General features: G+C 36.1%; 2 protein-coding genes across 5 annotated transcripts in view; both read right to left on the bottom strand.

Moving 5' to 3' along the window:
- Window positions 1-3,928, bottom strand: part of LOC135215538 (polyadenylate-binding protein 2-like) — a 175,224-nt gene extending 171,296 nt beyond the window's left edge. The window contains exon 1 of the mRNA XM_064250370.1: window positions 3,790-3,928. The gene's annotated coding sequence lies outside the window, so the exon portion shown is untranslated. The remainder of the gene's footprint in view (window positions 1-3,789) is intronic.
- LOC135215536 (uncharacterized) overlaps window positions 1-20,651 on the bottom strand; it is a 116,681-nt gene that overhangs the window by 67,919 nt on the left and 28,111 nt on the right. The window contains exon 1 of one of the 4 annotated variants that reach the window (XM_064250366.1): window positions 4,070-4,220. The exons of 1 other annotated variant lie outside the window; for it this stretch is intronic. The gene's annotated coding sequence lies outside the window, so the exon portion shown is untranslated. Of the gene's footprint in view, window positions 1-3,583; window positions 3,720-3,895; window positions 3,991-4,069; window positions 4,221-20,651 lie in introns of those variants that run through there. 2 more of the 4 variants (XM_064250367.1, XM_064250369.1) reach the window with 2 other exon arrangements.

Genomic DNA, 20,651 nt, shown 5'->3' with positions numbered 1-20,651 from the left:
ATTCCCTTCTTATCCCTACCCAGTTTGTTCAAAAGTGTACTCGATGTCTCCCACTTCTTACCATCCCAATCAGAACACTCATCTCAAGTCAATTGAAAATAACCTCTACAAACTGTGCATATGGTATGAGAATCATAAAATCTTTTGGTCAAACAAGTACTATTGCAACCTTTCCTGCAGTACTTAAAGCTCATCGAACTACTGTGCGACTTTCCTAAGAAGTCAAAGAACAGTTGCAATCAGAAAAATAGTCTTAATTGGTCAATCCTTTTTGAAAGAAACCTAATTCTAATTATGCCACAAGGCTGACATGATAAGAATATATGTACTTCACCAAATTGATGGACAAATACATACAATCAGAATGATATAGAATTCTGAACAAAGCTGCTACTAACAGCTGAAGTACAACCATCAGGAGGCAAAAAAAAAAAAAAAATTAAATAAATAAAAAATGAGCTCTTTAGCAAGTTGTTCCTCTCTCTCCCCTGAAAGTGGGCAGGGTCTTATTCATCTACCCAAACATAAACTAGAATGACCAGCACATTTCAAATTTATTGCTGCCAACGCTGAAACTCTAAGCAATGTAATTACAGAGTAAGTTACTTATATAGAATTAATTTACAAGAAGAAAGCTACTTAAAATAGTTCCAATGGACAGTAATCAATAAATGAATTTCTTTTAAATGAATTTTGGGCTTAGAAAATGCAAATACTATTCACATGGTATATACCAGCAAATTTGATTTTACAAAAAAGATCATTGTGTGAAAAGAACTACGGTAGATCCACATTAAGTGGGTAAGGCCACTCTCACTGGCTTGAATCCTAAATTTCACTTACCATATTCATCTGATGTTAATCAGTTAACAATTACAGGATAAAAGATGCTGGACTAAATGAACATTATATTTACACAGAAGTTTCATTAAACTGAATGCTGATTTTTGTTACAATATAAGATATCTGAATAAAACTTTTACCATAGAAAATGGTCAAATACAAACCCATTATGTACCTAACAGGTAAATTGTTTTCTTTTTTACCACCTGGGCCTGGATGTGGAACATCCTTTCATGTGAAATATGCTATATGTATACAGCAGGAGTAAAAATATGGAAAGAAACCAATTATGCATACTGTATAGTATCCTTTTTTAGTAATATGTATGCACTTTATGACAAAAACAAAAAACTTATACTTAGTATAGTACTTCCCTAACTACATCTTGACAACAGTTTACCAATGAAGTTTAAACTACATGCTATTTTTCTATTACCATGCGTACCACACCAGGTTTTCCTCAGATTCCCCTAACAAAGTCCAACACCTAGATTCCTAAGGACAAGCTTATTTGGCTGGTTCGAATTGCTTGAAGTTAGTCATTCAGACATTGATCCGAAGTATACTTATATAGTATTTGCATCAGAGTTGTGGCGCAACGACTTAACTGTGGGGTGCACTGAAGCACATCAACTTCCCAACGAGTAGATGTGCCCTTTACAGACAAAATGGACTTGGGGAACATCGTCACCGGGGCAGATGGACCTACTACCCAATACCACGGCATGTTGGATTTAAAAACTGCCTTGAACACATATTTTACGAAGACTTCGCATGGTCATTTTACTTCGTGCGAGAGTTTCATATATCTCATTTTGTTTACAAAACCTCAATCTTTTGAGTGGTATGCTTAAATATTGAATTGTATTGTTGTTTCACCAATTAAATATACTGAAATAACGTGACTGTTTGATGGATCAATGTACGCTAAGCAATTGTTTACCGTAGTCCATCCTTTCAGTTAGGCAGGGCATGGCATTCATACCCACATTTCACTCATTTAAGTTTGTTCAATCCATTTTCTATTTGTAGCACCCCAGGGGAGAGAGATTATTAACAGGCTAAATCTCAGGCTACAGTAATAAAGTATTTACCAAATAGCATGACAAATTCCTCAAATCCTCATACACTACACTGAATAATTATCAAAGTGGCTATCGTAACCGCGCAGTGAAAATAATTTCAGTGCCACTTATTCTCACCGCACCCTCTTTTCAACCATTGGCCAACAGGTGTGGCCATTTTCACTTCCTGTTTTGCTTTTAATAAGAAAGGTGCAAATTTCTAAAAATTTAATTGATACTGCAGTGTTTGAAGGCTTTAAGTCTCTCATAACTTTCATGGCATTGTTCCAAAATCTTTGATGAATTGGTTGTAGAAGTCTGGAAGCTACAGCTAAGATCTGTCTGTCTGTCTTTCTGTGAGTATGAAAGCCAGCATGCTGATAGATCTCTAGAGGCAGAGTCTCGATCCTCTCCACGCAACTGATCTATTCGCCTTACAATTGCCATTAATACATACAACCAGTGTGAAGCAGTACGATGAAATATGCATAGCAGTTATTTCAAATATTAAAACAAATAGCATTACAGTAACTGTAACTACTGTTTATGATAGATCAGTGGAAACAAAATTTGGAAAGTTTGAAAAGCAATATTTACTGCTTACAATAGTTTAACATTATATTACAAATTTCAGTATAAAAGCACTGCTAAAAAATGCAATGGCAAAAAAAAACATGCAGTGAGAATAATAGACATTTTTTTCATATATAAATACAATGAACACTTTCGGGAGGTGAACATATTTCGAATTTATTTTCACCACGAAAATGGCAACAACCGTAGGCCACAGGTTGAAATAAGCGTGCGGTGAGAATAGCTAAGTGCTGAAATTATTTTCACCGTGCGGTGATAATATCTACTTCCAATAATTATACTTAGAAAGTAGCCCATTTTATATTTAAGAGTAAATTATAGGCTTTGCGGTACCTAATTGTCAACAAGTTATTTGTGCTAAAGGAGTTCATAAAGAGTGAGGGGTCAGGGCTACTGTGGACCTAATAGGCATTTCTGCAGTAGGGAATTTGGAGGGAACATCATCTAACCAGAATTACCTAATGTACTTTAGATTGAGACGTCCTATCCTGACCTAGCTTTGGGGGCTTTGCCCCTTTGGACAACTCTGCCCCAAAATATACCTAGTAGTAAGTTGAGATCCCTCTCTCTGCATTCTACCCAAAAGTACCTAAAATGTCACCATATCTGGTTTTGGCTGTTGCAATGGTAGGTAGTTCAGGTACATTGCACAGAAGCTTAGTCCACTGTCTCTGATGTGAAAGAAAGAAGGTTAAGTTCTGATTAGATTAGAAAATGGCACTCCAGGATTTTTTTTTTTCTTTTTTGTCTGCAGAGTCTATTCTCGCCGTTGTACACTAGACAATAACCGGTTCATAATTTTGGTAGTAGCAGGTACTAATAGGGCTAGTATGTAGTACGTTCTTGGCTACCGTACGTCGATGTTGAGCAGGTTTAGGCCTGCGTTAAAATTCTAAACCTATAAGTAGTTAATCAAGTTTTGGGCGATAGTATCAAGTAAATATACAGATACTTTTGCATAATTTGTGATGACATGCCTAGTGGTCAGTGAATTTTCCACGTACTCATTACAGGAAACATCGAAGGGGGACACGTTACACGGTACTTTACATGCCATGAGCAAACGCTAAGTTAATACGTACCATGACCAAACTCTCAAAGTTAGAGAGGCCTTGTGTAGTTTAAAACTAACACGTACAATATAGGATGAACCCCTTTTTAACCTGCCATAAAGGCAATGCCTAACACCAGATGGAAACAGACGACCAAACAGCGGAGAGAAAGAGCATTTATCAATGACATCACTAGCCGTGATTGGCCTTAGATCTAAGCACGAACCAAGACTAACCTAATTGTTATTAGAGAACCAGACATAATCTCTCGTCAAACGAAATCTACGAAGATGCAAGCGACTCGTTAATAAGGTTAAAATCATCGGTATTTCACTCACGTACCACTACATCGCCTTGGCGTTTGTTTTCACCGAGACGCCGCCGTTCTTCTGATGTTTGGACAAGATGTCGTCGGTTAAGTCTTACCTGAGATAAATTGCTTAAACTAGAGTAGAAATTGAACCCCCAAAACCAATAATAAAAACACAAACATTAAGGAAAATCATTAGTAATTACCATTCACTGTAGGATGAAGGAGATATACAAAGATACAGATGGGTACTTTGAATTTCACGAACGAACGAACGATTTGCTTATTTACACCAACACTGAGAAATGTCGAATGTTCCCCGAGACTAAGGAATTTCATTCAAGAACCCGCTTGTCTAGACGACAGAAAACGACAGGGACAGAGACAGAGAGAGAAACAAATTTCCTGTTTTTTATATTTCCGGAAAAAATAAATAAAGGTTGAAAATCTGTCACCAAATACCCTTATTCTATATACCTTGATCCAATACCTTACACATACAAACGTATATATTGAATCTTTGCAGATGAAAATTTCCCGAGAGGAGTCGAAATGCTTTCCTCAATTAAAGGTGCAAATTTTATGCTTTGCGAGTTAATTCCACCTCCAAGATGAAGGAAATAAAAACCTGTCCAGAAACATTGAAAGGTTATCGTGATTTTCAATGGCACTGTCTTGAAATAAACAATACTGTCCTATTAATCCTACTCCGAAACGTCTTACTTTTTATTATTCAGAAGACGAATGCTATTCATGAGGAAGAAGTGCAAGTGCAAAGGGGCCACTGACTTGAAATTCAGGTCTGAGTCCAAACAATCAAAAGATAACTTTCATTTCTTTCCCGCACTTTGGCTCTACATATTTATATTTTCGATGTTAATTCAGTAGGTCTTTTACAGATTTATTTTTATTCCTCACCGTCATATAAGTCAAAACACTCATCTCATTTTCATTTCTTGCTCTGCTAAGCACCGGTAGGTATCCAGTGAAACTGACACATGTAGCATTTAACGGAGTCTTCTACATAAAGGATTCTGCATATGAAAAATGAGAGGATTAGATAAGGCATGCACAAATATTAAAATCTCCATCCTTATGGTTACGGGCTGCAGCTGCTCTATGAACATGACCCTGTGCTGGCATAAGGCCAGCTTAATAAAAAGGAAAAAAAGAAAAATCATTCTTATGAGAAACTCCACGATTGGCTTATTTTTATTTTAGTATGCGTATCAAACTGAAGCCGACAAGTTTGCTCATTTACTTTTGATTCACAGTAGTACCATCTGTTCAATGGCTTCCCAACGTAAATTTATTCTGGAATACTAAGATGATAAACATTAAATGAAATGTTACTTTTCCCAGAGGGGGCCAGGGGTTATGCCATCAGTGCACCTCACGTGGTGCACTGTAGGCATTGCTTAAGATTCTTTGCAGCGTCCCTTCGACCTCTAGCTGCAACCTTTTTAATTTCTTTTACTGTTACCTCCGTTCATATTCTTTCTCTCCGGTCTTGCTCTCGAGCATCTAACAATTGATTCATAGTGCAATTCTGCGAGGCTTTCCTCCTATTACATCTTTCTAACCTTTTTACTGTCAATTCCATTTCAGCGCTGAACGGTTTTATGGGTCCAAGCGCTTGGCCTTTGGCCTAAATTTTATATTTTAGTCTATTCTGTTCCTGAAACGGAAAGTCAAGCTTATTCCTATTAAGAAGTCCTACTTACCAAGAAGAACCTAAAAATGGAATACTATTTAGGATAGGCTAATGGTATTTTCACAGGAACTCACACTGAAAGTCGTCGTATTTTTCATAAAACGCTCTATACATTAATGAAGGCACAATGTTCAAAATGAGCAACACGACTCTGAATGAACAGAGTATGAATTCAGCAAAAGTCATATAAACATTAGATGCAAGACAGCCTACTGTGCAGACAATTTACATGAGAACATCCGTGATGTTCTCATTCAATATATTTTCATATGTTGTGTAAGAGTATCAATCTTACAAATTCTATGGAATAGTAACTAATTTCACTAAAATACTGAATATAGCCATAGGTCTTGTAAGATGGTTGCGTGCTACGGTATAGGTTCAATCATTCATACTAGACAACGGTAACAAATGTGATTTCAAGACCCCTGGGAGAGGCAACATCTTTAGAAAACTAAATTATTTGGAAACGAAGTCAAAGGTAGACCGAATCAACACACTCATATTGACCTAACGCCAGAAAGATAACCTTAAAAAAAAAAAAAAAAAAAAAAAAAACAGGTGAAAGTGCGTAAGCCTGAAAACATCAACTGGTCTAAGTAGAAAAAAAAAAAGAATAAATATAATTTTAAGCTTAAATAAAGTGCTAATCTGATTCATATCTATTTTCAAACATAAATAATCTGATATTGGCATAATATACGTGAAATTCCGTCAAATATATTATCAGAAGACACTGCATGACTTTCCCATACCCACTATCGCTCTCCATCACGGTCTACTATAAACACGGTCTACACTGTTTTTTTCCATCTGTCCATCCGCCTGTGGTGTTTGCGCATGGTAACACTGCGTCCCGGGCTTTAAATAATATCCTATTTCGAATATTAACGGTGTAATTCACATACAGTAAATTATTAAAACACTTTTCAGTTGCATATGTATACCCAGATATCCTTTTATTTACCTAAAACGTAGACATAGCGTAACTATTTAAAACCTGGGACGCAGTGTTACCATGCGAAAACACCACAGGCAGATGGATAGATGAAAAAAAAAAAACAGAGTATAGGTATATTGTGATTATAAAGACCGTGCTCTCCACCAACACATTCGCGTAACCACGATCAACTTCCCGATGTCCAAGATACATAAATATGATAAATGATAAATAACTCATATATGGTATAATTGCTAAAAGGCTTTTCCTTTCTCAATTTCTGGTTCAACCGTGGGGAATCCTGCCATAAGTGTTCACACGTCCCGTTGATTAAATTATTTTCCCCCCCCCCCCCCCCCGTAATCTTGAATCTTCTGAGTCAGGAGTTTGGCTCGACAGGTCTAGACGCATTTCTAGAAAATAATCCTAGTAAGGTACAGTGATGCTCGAATCTCATGCAACATGATTCCATAAGATTTCGTTCAAAATTCACTAACTGGCAACATAGCAAGCTCCATATTTATCTATTATTTCAATGCGGAAACGCGATTATTGCATACAATATGGACATAATATGTTTCACAAGAGTGAAATCTGTCATATATGTCAAAACTGTAAGAAAATGTCACGTGTAGCAAATTTCAGAAAAAAACTCTTCGAAACATTTTCAAAACTTTCGTTCACACACCGCTGAAGCATTTGACCAATATGAAGTCGTCATCAAGCATCAGTTCAAATGTTAAATTAAAAAAAAATAAAAAAAAAAACGAAAAACAAATGGTCATAACATTCATAATGCTTCCAAAGTCAACATAAAATTTAAAATAGTCCTATTAGATTGCTTTTACATCTCAATGCTGAAAAATATGTAAATATGTATATACAAAAGTAGAATGCGCCCACCAATATCAACATGTGAGCGGAGCGTTTGTGACGTATCATTTGTGTCGGTGCAACAACCACCACCCGGTGTAACATAAGTAGGTCTACACTGAGTAGCGACAATGAAATTATCTTGAAGACACTTATTTTATATGTGTTACAGGAATATTTGGATTTTCATACAGAATTGATTGCTATAATTCTTAAATATTTAAAAAATTATGGCATACAAGTAAATATTCGCCCATGCAATTATTCTTTTGTCAAAGCCAAGATATTATTCTTAGGCCTAGGTGTTAGATTTCTTTACTTGACAATTAAAAGTCACATCTCTCTATTAAAAATTTCTACACATTCTTGTTCTTCAAGTTACCTTATGAAAGGATAAATTATACACCAAAAGCGAGGAGAAGGACTTTTAAGAAAATAATATTTTAAACCAGTTGAAAAACAAGTGTTCCATACGCCTTGATATTAATACTTTTGATATTTCGATTAATAGTCATCTCCATATAATCAAAATCATCATCTTATATTTCTCAAAGAACAGGTAATCTCTACAAATAAAAACATTAGTAACATTATATCTCATAAGGCTTAGATTATTCTTTTAGGCCTATAATTCATTTTGCAACATATAGGCAGCGTAAACGCAGCCTAAAACTTCAACATTCAAAGAAAATTGGTTGTAATTCATATTCCCGTTGTATTCGTCAAAAAACAGATAATCTCTACAAATAAATTCATTAATAACAGATTATATCTCAGAAGGCTTGATTATTTTTTTAGGCCTATAAAACATTTTTCAACATACAGGCAGCTTAAACACAGCCGAAAGCTTCAACATTCAAAGAAAACTTGTTTTAATTCATATTCCTACGTTGAATATGTTGTTATGACTGTTGAGCTTATTAGGTCTACTGTCAATGCAGCAGGCGTAGTTATGTTGACCATTCCGAGGAGCATGTAAAGTGTGCTTTCATTGATGGCACAGCTAACCTTATCACACCGCATTTTGAACTTAGCAGCGTAAAAAAAGAAAATCAGTTCAAATCACACAGATTACGAATGATACCAATGCATAAAAGGGATCATATTTATATAACCATAAGGAAAATAGGGCTAGCTGTGAATTTACAAACTTTTCGACATGTATGACATTAGAAAAAAAAGTATAACGCTACTTGGCAACATCACGTTGAGTCTGAGAATCTGGACGATACAAAAAGAATCATGTCGCATGAGATTTGAGCACCACTGTACAACATGCATCATATAAGTAAATTAATCGTTCCTTTTATCAGTTGACACAATGCCTCTAGAAACTGATAAAATCTTAAATGTTGCGCCATTCTTATGCTTTATTCGTGGAATATGATCTCACAAAATGAACACTTACGTTCTTGAAAATTCATAACCTATTGCGAAAATAACCGTAAGTAACAAAAACTATTAAAGCAAAATTTGAATAAATTATTTTTCTTTTAATTTGATAATTTATCATAAATATAACATATATAGTATTCCTTTAGACTTGCGTTGTTTTTACGCGTAGCCTATCAATTTCGACATAGTAAGATATTTGAATGATGCTGAAGCTTGAACTTGACTGCGATAACAATTTAAAGCGCCTGACATCAAAGAGGGATTTCAGTCGCCAGCCACAAGTCTTTCCTTACTCCAGTAATAGTAATTTTGGTCATAACCTTACCTGAGGTAACTTAACCAAATATAACTTGAAACTGCAAAATATATTGTTGCTGATATTGTTCTCTGGAGCCCAGACCTATATTTAGGCAGGTGTTCCGCAATCCGCAGTCCTACAGAGGTCCATTGCCGTTTTTAGTCTTTACTCACGATACGTTTGTTGAAATGGAAAATGAAATAGTATTTGGATGTAGCAGTTCTTCTCACAGGTAACTTTTCCTCGCCATCACAAAATAGAGATCTGAACAGATGAGATGTGGTGTGATCAGTGGGGTATGACTATGAGCCATAGTAAAACAAATACTATGGATTCATGCGAGAGCGAAACCAATTCATTATTGTCTAGTCGAAACCAATTCATCATTTTGTAGTCTAACTGAATGTTTGCATATCTCTGTTTTTGTAACAGCTTTGAAAAAATTACCACACACACACACACACACACACGCACAGAGAGAGAGAGAGAGAGAGAGAGAGAGAGAGAGAGAGAGAGAGAGAGAGAGATCTGGGTATCAGAAAATTACCCGAAGTTTTTATCGTCAAGTAACATTCGTCGTCGTGCCTTTAAATAGGTAAACTTTAAGATGAGACGAAATGGTTCGTGCAAACACATTCCGCCTAATGTTTATGGACTTTTAGCGCAGACGTTGGCTCGCTTTACTCGATGGCAATTTCGTTCTACGTTCAGAATAGTAGTTATGTCCCTCCCCTTTCTTTTTCCTTTCTTGTTTACTTTTTCTTTTTTTCAGAGGAAAGCGACCCGTTCTTAAAAATATACGTATGATTCAGTACGATTTCTACATTGCTGCTGTAGCGCTCAAAGGAGAAAATGAACAGACAGAATAGGGTTTGATCGATGAATGGCCATGAAATGTAAATGCTGCATCCTATTGAGACACGCAAACACAAACAAGCGCAAACAACAACGGAGAATAAATAAATAAAAAAAAATGATGTACATATGCTGCCGAGGTAAGAAACTGTATTCTCTAATCGAGCCAAAGGTTAATGTACTAAAATGACCAAAATAATTAATGGAAAATGGTGACGAAGAGGAAGTATGGGTCTAATATCTGAGTGAGGATCAGATAAACAATGTGAGATTGTACTTAAAGTAAAGCAAAGTTCACACAGCCACTTGGAATGTCAGTATTTCCGCGAATGTCATTCCGATTAACCGTGTGAATGAAATGTTAGCCAGGAACGAAAATAGTTAATGATAGATTTAAGAATATTTTAAAATCCGCCATTCTTGAGGGCGGAGCTTATGAATGAGCGGACGACTGAGTATATATATATATATATATATATATATATAGTATATATATATATATATATATATATGTGTGTGTGTGTGTGTGTGTGTGTGTGTGTGTGTGTTGTTTCGAATGTCAATCGTGTAAGTGTCTCATGTTCTTCGTATAGGTATTTCGCCTCCGAAATGGCAACGCTTTCTGAAAATAGCGACTGCAAGACTTTGCTGCAGCATTTCATTGATATGTATAAAATGATGCCTGAACTTTGGGACATAGAGAATGAAAGTTTCATGAAGAATGACAAAAAGAAATGCTGCGTATGAGAAACTTTTAGGAATAAGCAGGTTAGTGAAAAAAAAAAAAGATGTCACTATAGGCATAGATGATGGTAAAAGGAAATTGAACCATTTGAGAAGTTAATTTCAGAAGGGAACTGATGGATTATCACAATTATTTACTTATATGTATGATTATTATTATTATTAATATGTACCTGTATTTCTAATGCACATTTAGCATACATGTTTTGTTAGGAATACGTAAATGCAATTATTCATGTTTATCGGAGCATAGGGAATATTATGTAGCATTTATATAATTTTGTGGTGCGCTATTCATTTGTCTGTATCTGGTATCACTGCAATTAGTCTATGCCATAGCCCGCCACTGTTCAAAGCTCCTCCAGTGTATAACTTTTATAATTATCATTTTCACGTATTATATGGCTTAAGGATTTACGCAAGTGTTTCAGTGAAGCCCTATATTAACTATCTATTGAAAGATAACAAAGAGGAACTAAAGAAAATTCTTGACTGAGGATATCTAAGAACCTTCCTTATGGTGGTGTTTTTTTTTTTTTTTTTTTTTTTTTTTTTTTTTAACTGCTATTCCTAAAGGACATAACAAAACTGATAAAGAGCCGAAGCACAGCGGAAGGTACCCTAGGATAGGGCTAGCCATGTAAATCCATTACGTATACTGCACAAAAATCATTAGCTAAATATAATAGTAGCTTCACAGAATATGGCGAGATAAAAATTAATAAGCAGGTAAACAGATTCAAGAAAAGACTACTCGAAGCAATTCACTAGGTCTAGATTTTTTTCGTTGTTATGGAATGTATACCATCAGGGAAAGCGCTTTGAATCTTCAGTCATTCAACGCTCCATAGCTATATACTGCCCGAGATTAGATTCGTCACCAACTCAACATCATTGCCTGGGATCGAACCTACAATGGAGATACTTTATGCACATGATGTTCCCGAGGAGTAACAGCCTTCATAGCTGGTGTCAAGATGTAACTTAGAAGATCGTACATGACGTCACACGGTTCACCTCATCGGTACTAGTAACTAACCGCTGGGCCAGTAGAATCTTCCCCTTGCACTTGGTAACAACTAGGCGGGAGTTATCACGATTTGTGACAATTTCTTGATGTTTTTAGTATTGAGTACGTTGTTGCCTTGGTGATACGTGCTTTATGGATGCTGCTAACACAGAAATGGAGAATGTTGGAAGTGTAAAGGTTAGCTTTTTATCGTTTCCCTAAAAATTCCGAAATGTAGGAAGTGGGTGAACATCTGCAGAACAAGTGAACATATAAACACCAAAAACGCAAGAGCGTTTTTGGTTCATTTTCAACAAAAAGCTATTATGTAAGAAACCTCAGGCATGAATTGCTTCTGCCCTGCAGATGCAAGAACATCGAAGGACGATACCGTACCGAACCAACGGTTTACCTCTGCATGACAGTGCCTCTTTTGAATCAGGTATTTAACATCTTGACTCTTGTTTGGTCTAATCTACCTGTTACATTTAAAACTGCCGGTAAATATATTGGCTATAGGCTTATTTGAATGCGTCATCAACTGAAGTGCATAAACATATCTTCCGTTCGGTTCGTGATGCAAGTAGGCCTAGTTAAGCCATATTTAGCTGGATAAGTGATAAGCTTGAATTAGGCCTAGACCTATGTGTAGTTAAGAATACAAGTCAATGCTAGAGACATGAGCATTTTATTGAAATTGTTTTCATGTGCATGAAACGGGCCTGTTACTCGTCGGGCAAAGGAAGGGGTCAGTTATTTTCGATCGATGAGAGAGATAGAGAGAGTTTTGCATAACTGAACGAACCATAGGTTTATAAGGATCGCTAGTTTTAGAAATTAAGGAGTATATACACTATGTATCATCTTTCATTCTATTCCTAATGCAGATAAACCATGTTCGCTGGGTAAGGTTCACAAAACTGTGATTAAGCCTAGATCTGTTTTTTTTTTTCTGTTAGGATAACTGCAAAGAAAATATGCTAGTCAAAAGGAAAGCGAGATAGAGGACAACATTTTATTAGAATTATTTTTATGTGTATGAAATAGCCACTTTGGTAAAGGAAGGCGATGATTATGAGAGAGAGAGAGAGAGAGAGAGAGAGAGAGAGAGATATTCTAGTAAATGAATAAGCCTAATTTATCAGGAGGTTAGGGAGTTGAAAATGATAGTTTACACACACACACACACACACACACACACACACACACACATATACATATATATATATATATGTGTGTGTATGTGTGTGTGTGTGTGTGTGTGTGTGTATGTGTGTGTATAGTGAGAGAGAGAGAGAGGAAATTTACTCCAATTTTTCTCATTCATAAGGAAAGGGCTTTTGCACTTTTTATTGTAAGGAACGTCATAATGATAAAATGCACTAAAATTTATTATAATATATATATATATATATATATATATCTATATATATATATATAGATGTATATCAATTCAAGCTACAAATGTCCTTTAATATCTAAATTCACTTTACCTCCCAAATGATATATTTTTCATATATGTACCGAAGGGGAATTTTTTAATTGATAATAATTTCGTCCCCCCATGGGATCGAACCACCGTCCAAGTGGCCAACATGGTAGACGGGGTTCCATATCGATTCTAATTACGAAAGCATCCAGATCGAGGGTGATTTGTAAGGTCAGAAATCGATATGAACTTATAGCGTCTCTGTTGGCTGATGGATAGCGTCACTGACTGTTCCTGATTTCGTCCCCGTCCACTTGGACGGTGGTTCGATCCCATGGGGGACGAAATTATATCAATTAAAAAATTCCCCTTCGGTACATATATGAAAAATATATCCATTTGGGGGAGGTTAAAGTGAATTTAGATATTAAAAAAGGACATTTGTAGCTTGAATTGATATATAAATGGATCACGGTTCGATGTGAATATTAATTCATAACAAAAGGCTACGTGCTGTCAAACGCGTCGAATTGGCCACCATGGTAGACGGGGTTCCATATCGATTCTAATTACGAAAGCATCCAGATCGAGGGTGATTTGTAAGGTCAGAATCGATATGAACCTTATAGCGCTCTCTGTTGGCTGATTGGATAGCGTCACTGACTGTCCTGATTTCGTCCCCGTCCACTTGGACGGTGGTTCGATCCCATGGGGGGACGAAATTATTATCAATTAAAAAATTCCCTTCTGGTACATATATGAAAAATATATCATTTGGGAGGTAAAGTGAATTTAGATATTAAAGAACATTTGTAGCTTGAATTGATATATAAATGGATCACGGTTCGATGTGATAATTAATTTTCATAACAAAAGGCTACGTGCTGTCAAACGCTCGAATTGGCCAACATGGTAGACGGGGTTTCCATATCGATTCTAATTACGAAAGCATCCAGATCGAGGGTGATTTGTAGGTCAGAATCGATATGAACTTATAGCGTCTCTGTTGGCTGATTGGATTAGCGTCACTGACTGTCCTGATTTCGTCCCCGTCCACTTGGACGGTGGTTCGATCCCATGGGGGGACGAAATTATTATCAATTAAAAAATTCCCCTTCGGTACATATATGCCAAAAAATATATCATTTGGGAGGTAAGTGAATTTAGATATTAAAGGACATTTTGTAGCTTGAATTGATATATAAATTGGATCACGGTTCGATGTGATAATTATTCATAACAAAAGGCTACGTGCTGTCAAACGCTCGAATTGGCCAACATGGTAGACGGGTTCCATATCGATTCTAATTACGAAAGCCATCCAGAATCGAGGGTGGATTTGTAAGGTCAGAATCGGATATGAACTTATAGCGTCTCTGTTGGCTGATTGGATAGCGTCACTGACTGTCCTGATTTCGTCCCCGTCCACTTGGACGGTGGTTCGATCCCATGGGGGGACGAAATTATTATCAATTAATTAAAAAATCCCCTTCGGTACATATATGAAAAATATATCATTTGGGAGGTTAAAAGTGAATTTAGATATTAAAGGACATTTGTAGCTTGAATTGATATATAAATGGATCACGGTTCGATGTGATAATTATTCAGAACAAAAAGGCTACGTGCTGTCAAACGCTCGAATTTGGCCAACATGGTAGACGGGGTTCCATATCGATTCTAATTTACGAAGCATCCAGATCGAGGGTGATTTGTAAGGTCAGATCGATATGAACTTATAGCGTCTCTGTTGGCTGATTGGATAGCGTCACTGACTGTCCTGATTTCGTCCCCGTCCACTTGGACGGTGGTTCGATCCCATGGGGACGAAATTATTATCAATTAAAAAATTCCCCTTCGGTACATATATGAAAAATATATCATTTGGGAGGTAAAGTGAATTTAGATATTAAAGGACATTTGTAGCTTGAATTGATATATAAATGATCACGGTTCGATGTGATAATTATTCATATATATGTATGTATGTAATATATATACAGATACATATTCACTGTATATACAGGGTGCAACACGAGTTTATGGAAATATTTTGTGAAATGAAAGCTAAAGTCACTCTGAGCAGAAAATGTTATATAAACATATGCATTTTAAGGCTTGTCGGTCAGATGAATTTTTAAAATAACTCGATCATTAAACAGGCAAAGACGGCGCACGGGATGTAAGAGTAGTCAGGGATAATGGGGGTGGGGGGTGGAGCTGGTAAGTTCACTTGTTACTCTAACCTCTCTTTTCCGCCAAGATAAGTGAGCGTGTACGGAATACAAATGTCAAATTCCGGATTCATTTTGAGAGCAAGAAACTGGAGACAATGCCTTATCGTTCCAGTAATGTGGATAAGATATTTTACGGGTTTTGCAACAGGTCCATTTCTAGATTACACGGTTGTGAATTCCACTATAACAAGAGAAGGAAATAGGCGATTAGGCCGTTGTGAATGAAATACCTGCAAACCAAATGTATTTTTTAAATACTGGACAAAGGGGAAAAAATGCATGCATCATTGAAACCCTATCCGGCTCATCAATAGTATTCACTGGACTCCGATAAACAAAAGAAAAGCAAGCCTAATGGAACCTCCCTTCCTTCAAAGATAGGCATATTCATTAAACACAGATCAAAGATTTCAAACGCACATATTGAAAGAAATCTCTCCTCCATGAAAAAGTATTCATAAAAAAAATAAATAGCTTTCGTCTCTGTCAGATTAAAAAGAATAGGAGCATTATATGGAAAATTCACATTCTTCATTCTTTCCTGTCAAAGGTAGCCTATTCATACAGTAATCGATAAAGGTAAAAAAACTGACATTGTTCAGAGTACGGTATCCTCCTAACAAACATTCCCTTGTCATCATGATTACTGTCACTATCACTCATTTAACATAAGCGTAGCCGTAGCCCAGACTCCTGATTCAACAATTCCGTTACGAGGCTGCAAGACAAAAAATGCTCTCTCATGAGAATTCCCTCTTGCGCCTGAGCTTCCTCTGATTGTACCCCCAGATGACCACTCACTACTTCAAAAGCTGGATGATCAATGGAGAATGTTTCCCATGTTGCAGCATGAACTTAAACATCTCGTTAATGAGTCACCAGATAAGTTCTAGTTTTTCAGACCTAGCCAGTTTTGCTCTAATTGCTATATGCTTGCCGCACTCTAATGCTGAATGTGAACGAGTGTTCTGTTCAGTAAAGTTAACCTCTTTAAAACTAAACAAAGAAACAGACTAAAATCAAGGACAGCTAATGGGGCTCTTCTCTCTGCTAGTTGCACGTTTATCATGTTCAGCTGGTGAGTCTCCTCCACCTTAACAATATCATCCAGATGTGGATAAGCAAAATCATAAGAAGCTAACAATTAGGAAATGAACTTATGAAATATTGCAGGAACAGAATGGATACCAAATGGTAACCGTAAATATCTATATAGACCCAAATGTGTGTTAATTACCAAATATTTACGGTCTTCTGGAGCAACATCCATAATGCAAATAAGCATTCTTGAGATCAAGTCTGGTATAATACTTATATCCAGACACATTGGAAATTAATTCTGACATATTAGGTGGTGGGAATTTAGATTCATGAAGAATTTCATTTATTTTACGAAAATCCCCACAAACCCTAAGGGATCCATTCTGCTTCCTGACAGTAACAATTAGTGAGGTATAAACTGAGAATTCTACTCTTTCTATAATATTTTTTTCAAGCTCTTGCAGCGCACTCTCAACCTCACTGCGTAACGTCAGTGGCACCATGGGGACCCTCTGAAAAACAGGAACATGACCAACTTTAGGATACAATGGGGCATGACAGTTCTTAATAGGTTTCAAACTATCTACATTATAGTTTTCCACAAAATCTTTTATATTTAACTGATGGACTTAATTATTTATTGCACTCCTCTATTAAATTCATAACAATCAAGTTATTTGGGGAGTCCTGATCATGGCTGCCCTTTCTCGGATCTTGTTTACATGCTTACCTCTTTTTGACCGGGTCCCGCCAGCATTACAAAGTAGAAAATTAGTAATGTATCTCTATATCAGGGTTGTAACAGTAGCTATATATATGCGGTATGTATGCTATATTTTGTTCATTTTTAGACATCAAAGGTAGTGTTAGAATTGTTTAACAACGAACTTCTGAAATGTCACCCTTGGGGAGATCCGGACGATGTAAACAGAACGTAGAAAACAACTACTATTCGATTTTAAGTTGAAATAGGCATTTTCTGATAATTCACAGAACGTTAAAAAAATTGTCCTTTATCTCCTGTTTTATTAATCACTGACTTCTCATTTTGCCCTAACATGAAAACTGTGTGTATGTGTGTAACACTCTCGATCGGTGGCCGAGGCAAAACATCCTGTTACACTTCTTTACAGTATACATGGGATTTCTGAATGATGAGTCCAGCGCAAATTCATTTTAATAACACTACCAGAAAGTAATCTATCTTTTTACATTTTACTGTAAATGATTTTTCATCACATAATAATATAGAAGCTTCACTTGTATGTGTTTATATCTATAGCATTTCAACAGAAGTCTTTCGGTTTCGGCCGTTTTGTGTGTCGTCTGCCCCAGAGTCAAAATATACGGGGTCTGCTCACGAGGCGGTACTAAAACCTATCACCGCCCCTTGTGAAACGTCATCAGTTACAAAAGGACTATATCTTTATGAAACTATATTTACGATAACATTTTCATATAACTATTGTTGCGATGGCGTTTTTTATATAAATTTTCCTTTTATTGCATGTTGCCGTATACTACGTTAAAGTACAAAGAATGCTCTTTCAAATGATATATAGCACATTACAATTACGATTACTTTCAAACCCACAAGCGCGCACAGAAAAAATTATCTGCGCACACAAAAATGTGCAATTACTTCATCCGTCAACTTACATTCACGTTTCGTAGCGTATCTGACTAAGGGATGATGATAGAAAGAAACTGAAAAATGGATTAAAAAGCTGATAAAATTTACTATATAATGCATAAATAAAATTGATAGGTGTTCTCGGAAATTTTCGAGGAATTCTAGGTCAAAGACGGACCAAAATTTTTAAATTTTATGTAAATATTTACCACATTTTTCTTACACAATTATTCATCTTCTTACGTTTTGCCATATACCATGTAAAAGTACAAAGAATGCCCTTTCAATTGGTGTATGACACATTACAATTACAATTATTTTCAAACCCATAATCGCGCACAGAAAATATTATTTACGCAAGCAAAAATTATAAAAAAATAGGCGTTCGTGGGAGATCTGAAATCTAGCCCCGCCCGTTGTGAAACGTCATCAGATACATCCAACCAGACTGACGAATAACTTTTTGTACTTTTTTCGAAAATATTATAATCGTTTGAGGCATGCATAATTAATACATTTATGCATACAGTTTGTGTTATATGTAAACTTATGTGTTCGGAATTATATTTGTGTGTGAAGTGCTAATGAGAAATTTGCTGGAAATGTGTTCCCTGCATCATTTTCTTCATCATTTATTCCTTTGATACCTTATATCGTATATGATGTAATTCTTATACTTTTGATATTGTTTTCTTTTTTGTGGCCAAGTCGTGCAAATGTAACTGCCATTTTTTTACACTGCCTGTATCCACATTTTCTTTGTATTTATTGCATAACAATAAGTATTCACAATAAGATTTGGAAAATATAATTAATCTATCCTTCTAACCTTTATCATAAAAAAGTTGCTTTTCAAAGTGAGGTATGAACTCAGTGACAGAACTAAATACATTTCTTAAGAATTGTTTAAAATCTTGATAATATTACTACCTGGAAGAGAGAGAGAGAGAGAGAGAGAGATAGAGAGAGAGAGAGAGGAGAGAAGAGAGAGAGAGAGGAGAGAGAAGAAGAGAGAGTTGTCATGTTAAAAAGAAATGACTTGAAGAGAATACAGCAAACCAGTATATAGGTAAGTAAATAAATAAGTAAAGAATAAACATATGAAGAAAGCTGGAGTAGCTGTGTGTTCAAACTGGTATATTTTGTGCAATAAAACAAGGTTTGGTGACTAAATGAGAGAATGGGTATTAAAGAAATCAAACATGTGACCTCTACAGATTTTATCATCAAGATTTTATGAAAAACACCTCACAATATGGATTAAATGTATAAAAACTAAGGGTTCTTTAAGTAATTCAGTGGAGAAACACGGGAGTGTTACTCTTGTGACGTCACAGTATTAGCTCCGCCCCCACTGCCGAGTTGAGCAGACCCTATATACTTTGAATGGTTATTAAAAAACATCAACATCAAGCATGTGACCTCTTTACAGGTTTTATCAAGATTTTATAAAAAAAAACCATGCGATATGGATTAAATATATAAAAACTAAAGCTTCTTAAAGTAATTCAATGGAGAAGCACGGGTAGTGTTACTCTTCTGATGTCCCAGTATTAGCTCCGACCCCCACTGCCGAGTTGAGCAGACCCTATTACTTTGACTCTGGTCTGCCCGACGTCCGCGTCAGTGATGAAGCAAACTTTCATTATAAAGAGACTCCTGTTTTTACACTATTAACGTCGTAATTTTTTATTTAAATAGTGTATGAAAGAGGTGAAGATAATTTTCTACTTATATAATATCAGCAGATTGATCTGAGAACATAAACTGATATGATTTTATTTACAAGATGGTTTGCTGAGTGTCTTCAAGACCAAGTAATTTCGCTCAAGTTCCTGCAGTAATTTTACAACTGAAGGATACGGGTATGGTAGAAATCAATTAATTTATATTTTACTGGACATCAGTTGCCTTGTGAATGAAAAGGTATTGGTAGATCTTTATAACTATTCCACGGCGAGCTAGACTATTGCAGTTGACGTTTTTCTATGCAGTTTTACCTCTTATTCGTTTTGGGAACAAATGATCAGTGTAAGGCTTCTGAAACCCTATAGCCTATATCCCAAAATTATTGCGGACTACAGTGGATATTGGTAATTTGGTATAGGTATTTATGTGGGTGAAAATAAAAGAGCGAAGTAGGCATACAAGGAGGTATTCTAACAGTGCCATGGCAACCTGTATCTGTAGGTTCTGATTCTGAAAAGGGTAAACTTTTTTGGGTTGAGGGGTGGGGAAGTGATACAAGGATATGTTTGAAATGGTCCATGATACTTTAATGAAGGATATTGAAGTGCAGCGTGCACTAGCTAAGTAAGGACCTGGTAACTTAGGCTTATGTTAGTGGTCTATCAGGCTATGACCTGATACCTGAGGTTTAGGTTAGGTTAAGTAAGGATAGATTCCCAGCCAATAATTTTTAATGTTAAGTTCCCAAAGTTAGGTTAAGTTGCAGTCCAGGAGGCGGCAAAAGAGTCTGGCTATGTGAGGCCTTCTGTGCCTTTGACTTGGATACATTGGGTTGCAACCCTGTTATTTTAATTCACAGTTCCATAAATCAGAGTAGGTTTGGGGGACGCTCATGAGAGCGAATCCCCCCGGCATCCTAGGTGGGATCCCC

This window comes from Macrobrachium nipponense, chromosome 5 (genome assembly GCF_015104395.2).
Source record: "Macrobrachium nipponense isolate FS-2020 chromosome 5, ASM1510439v2, whole genome shotgun sequence".
Classification (NCBI taxonomy): domain Eukaryota; kingdom Metazoa; phylum Arthropoda; class Malacostraca; order Decapoda; family Palaemonidae; genus Macrobrachium; species Macrobrachium nipponense.
This window is presented reverse-complemented; position numbering and strand designations above follow the sequence as displayed.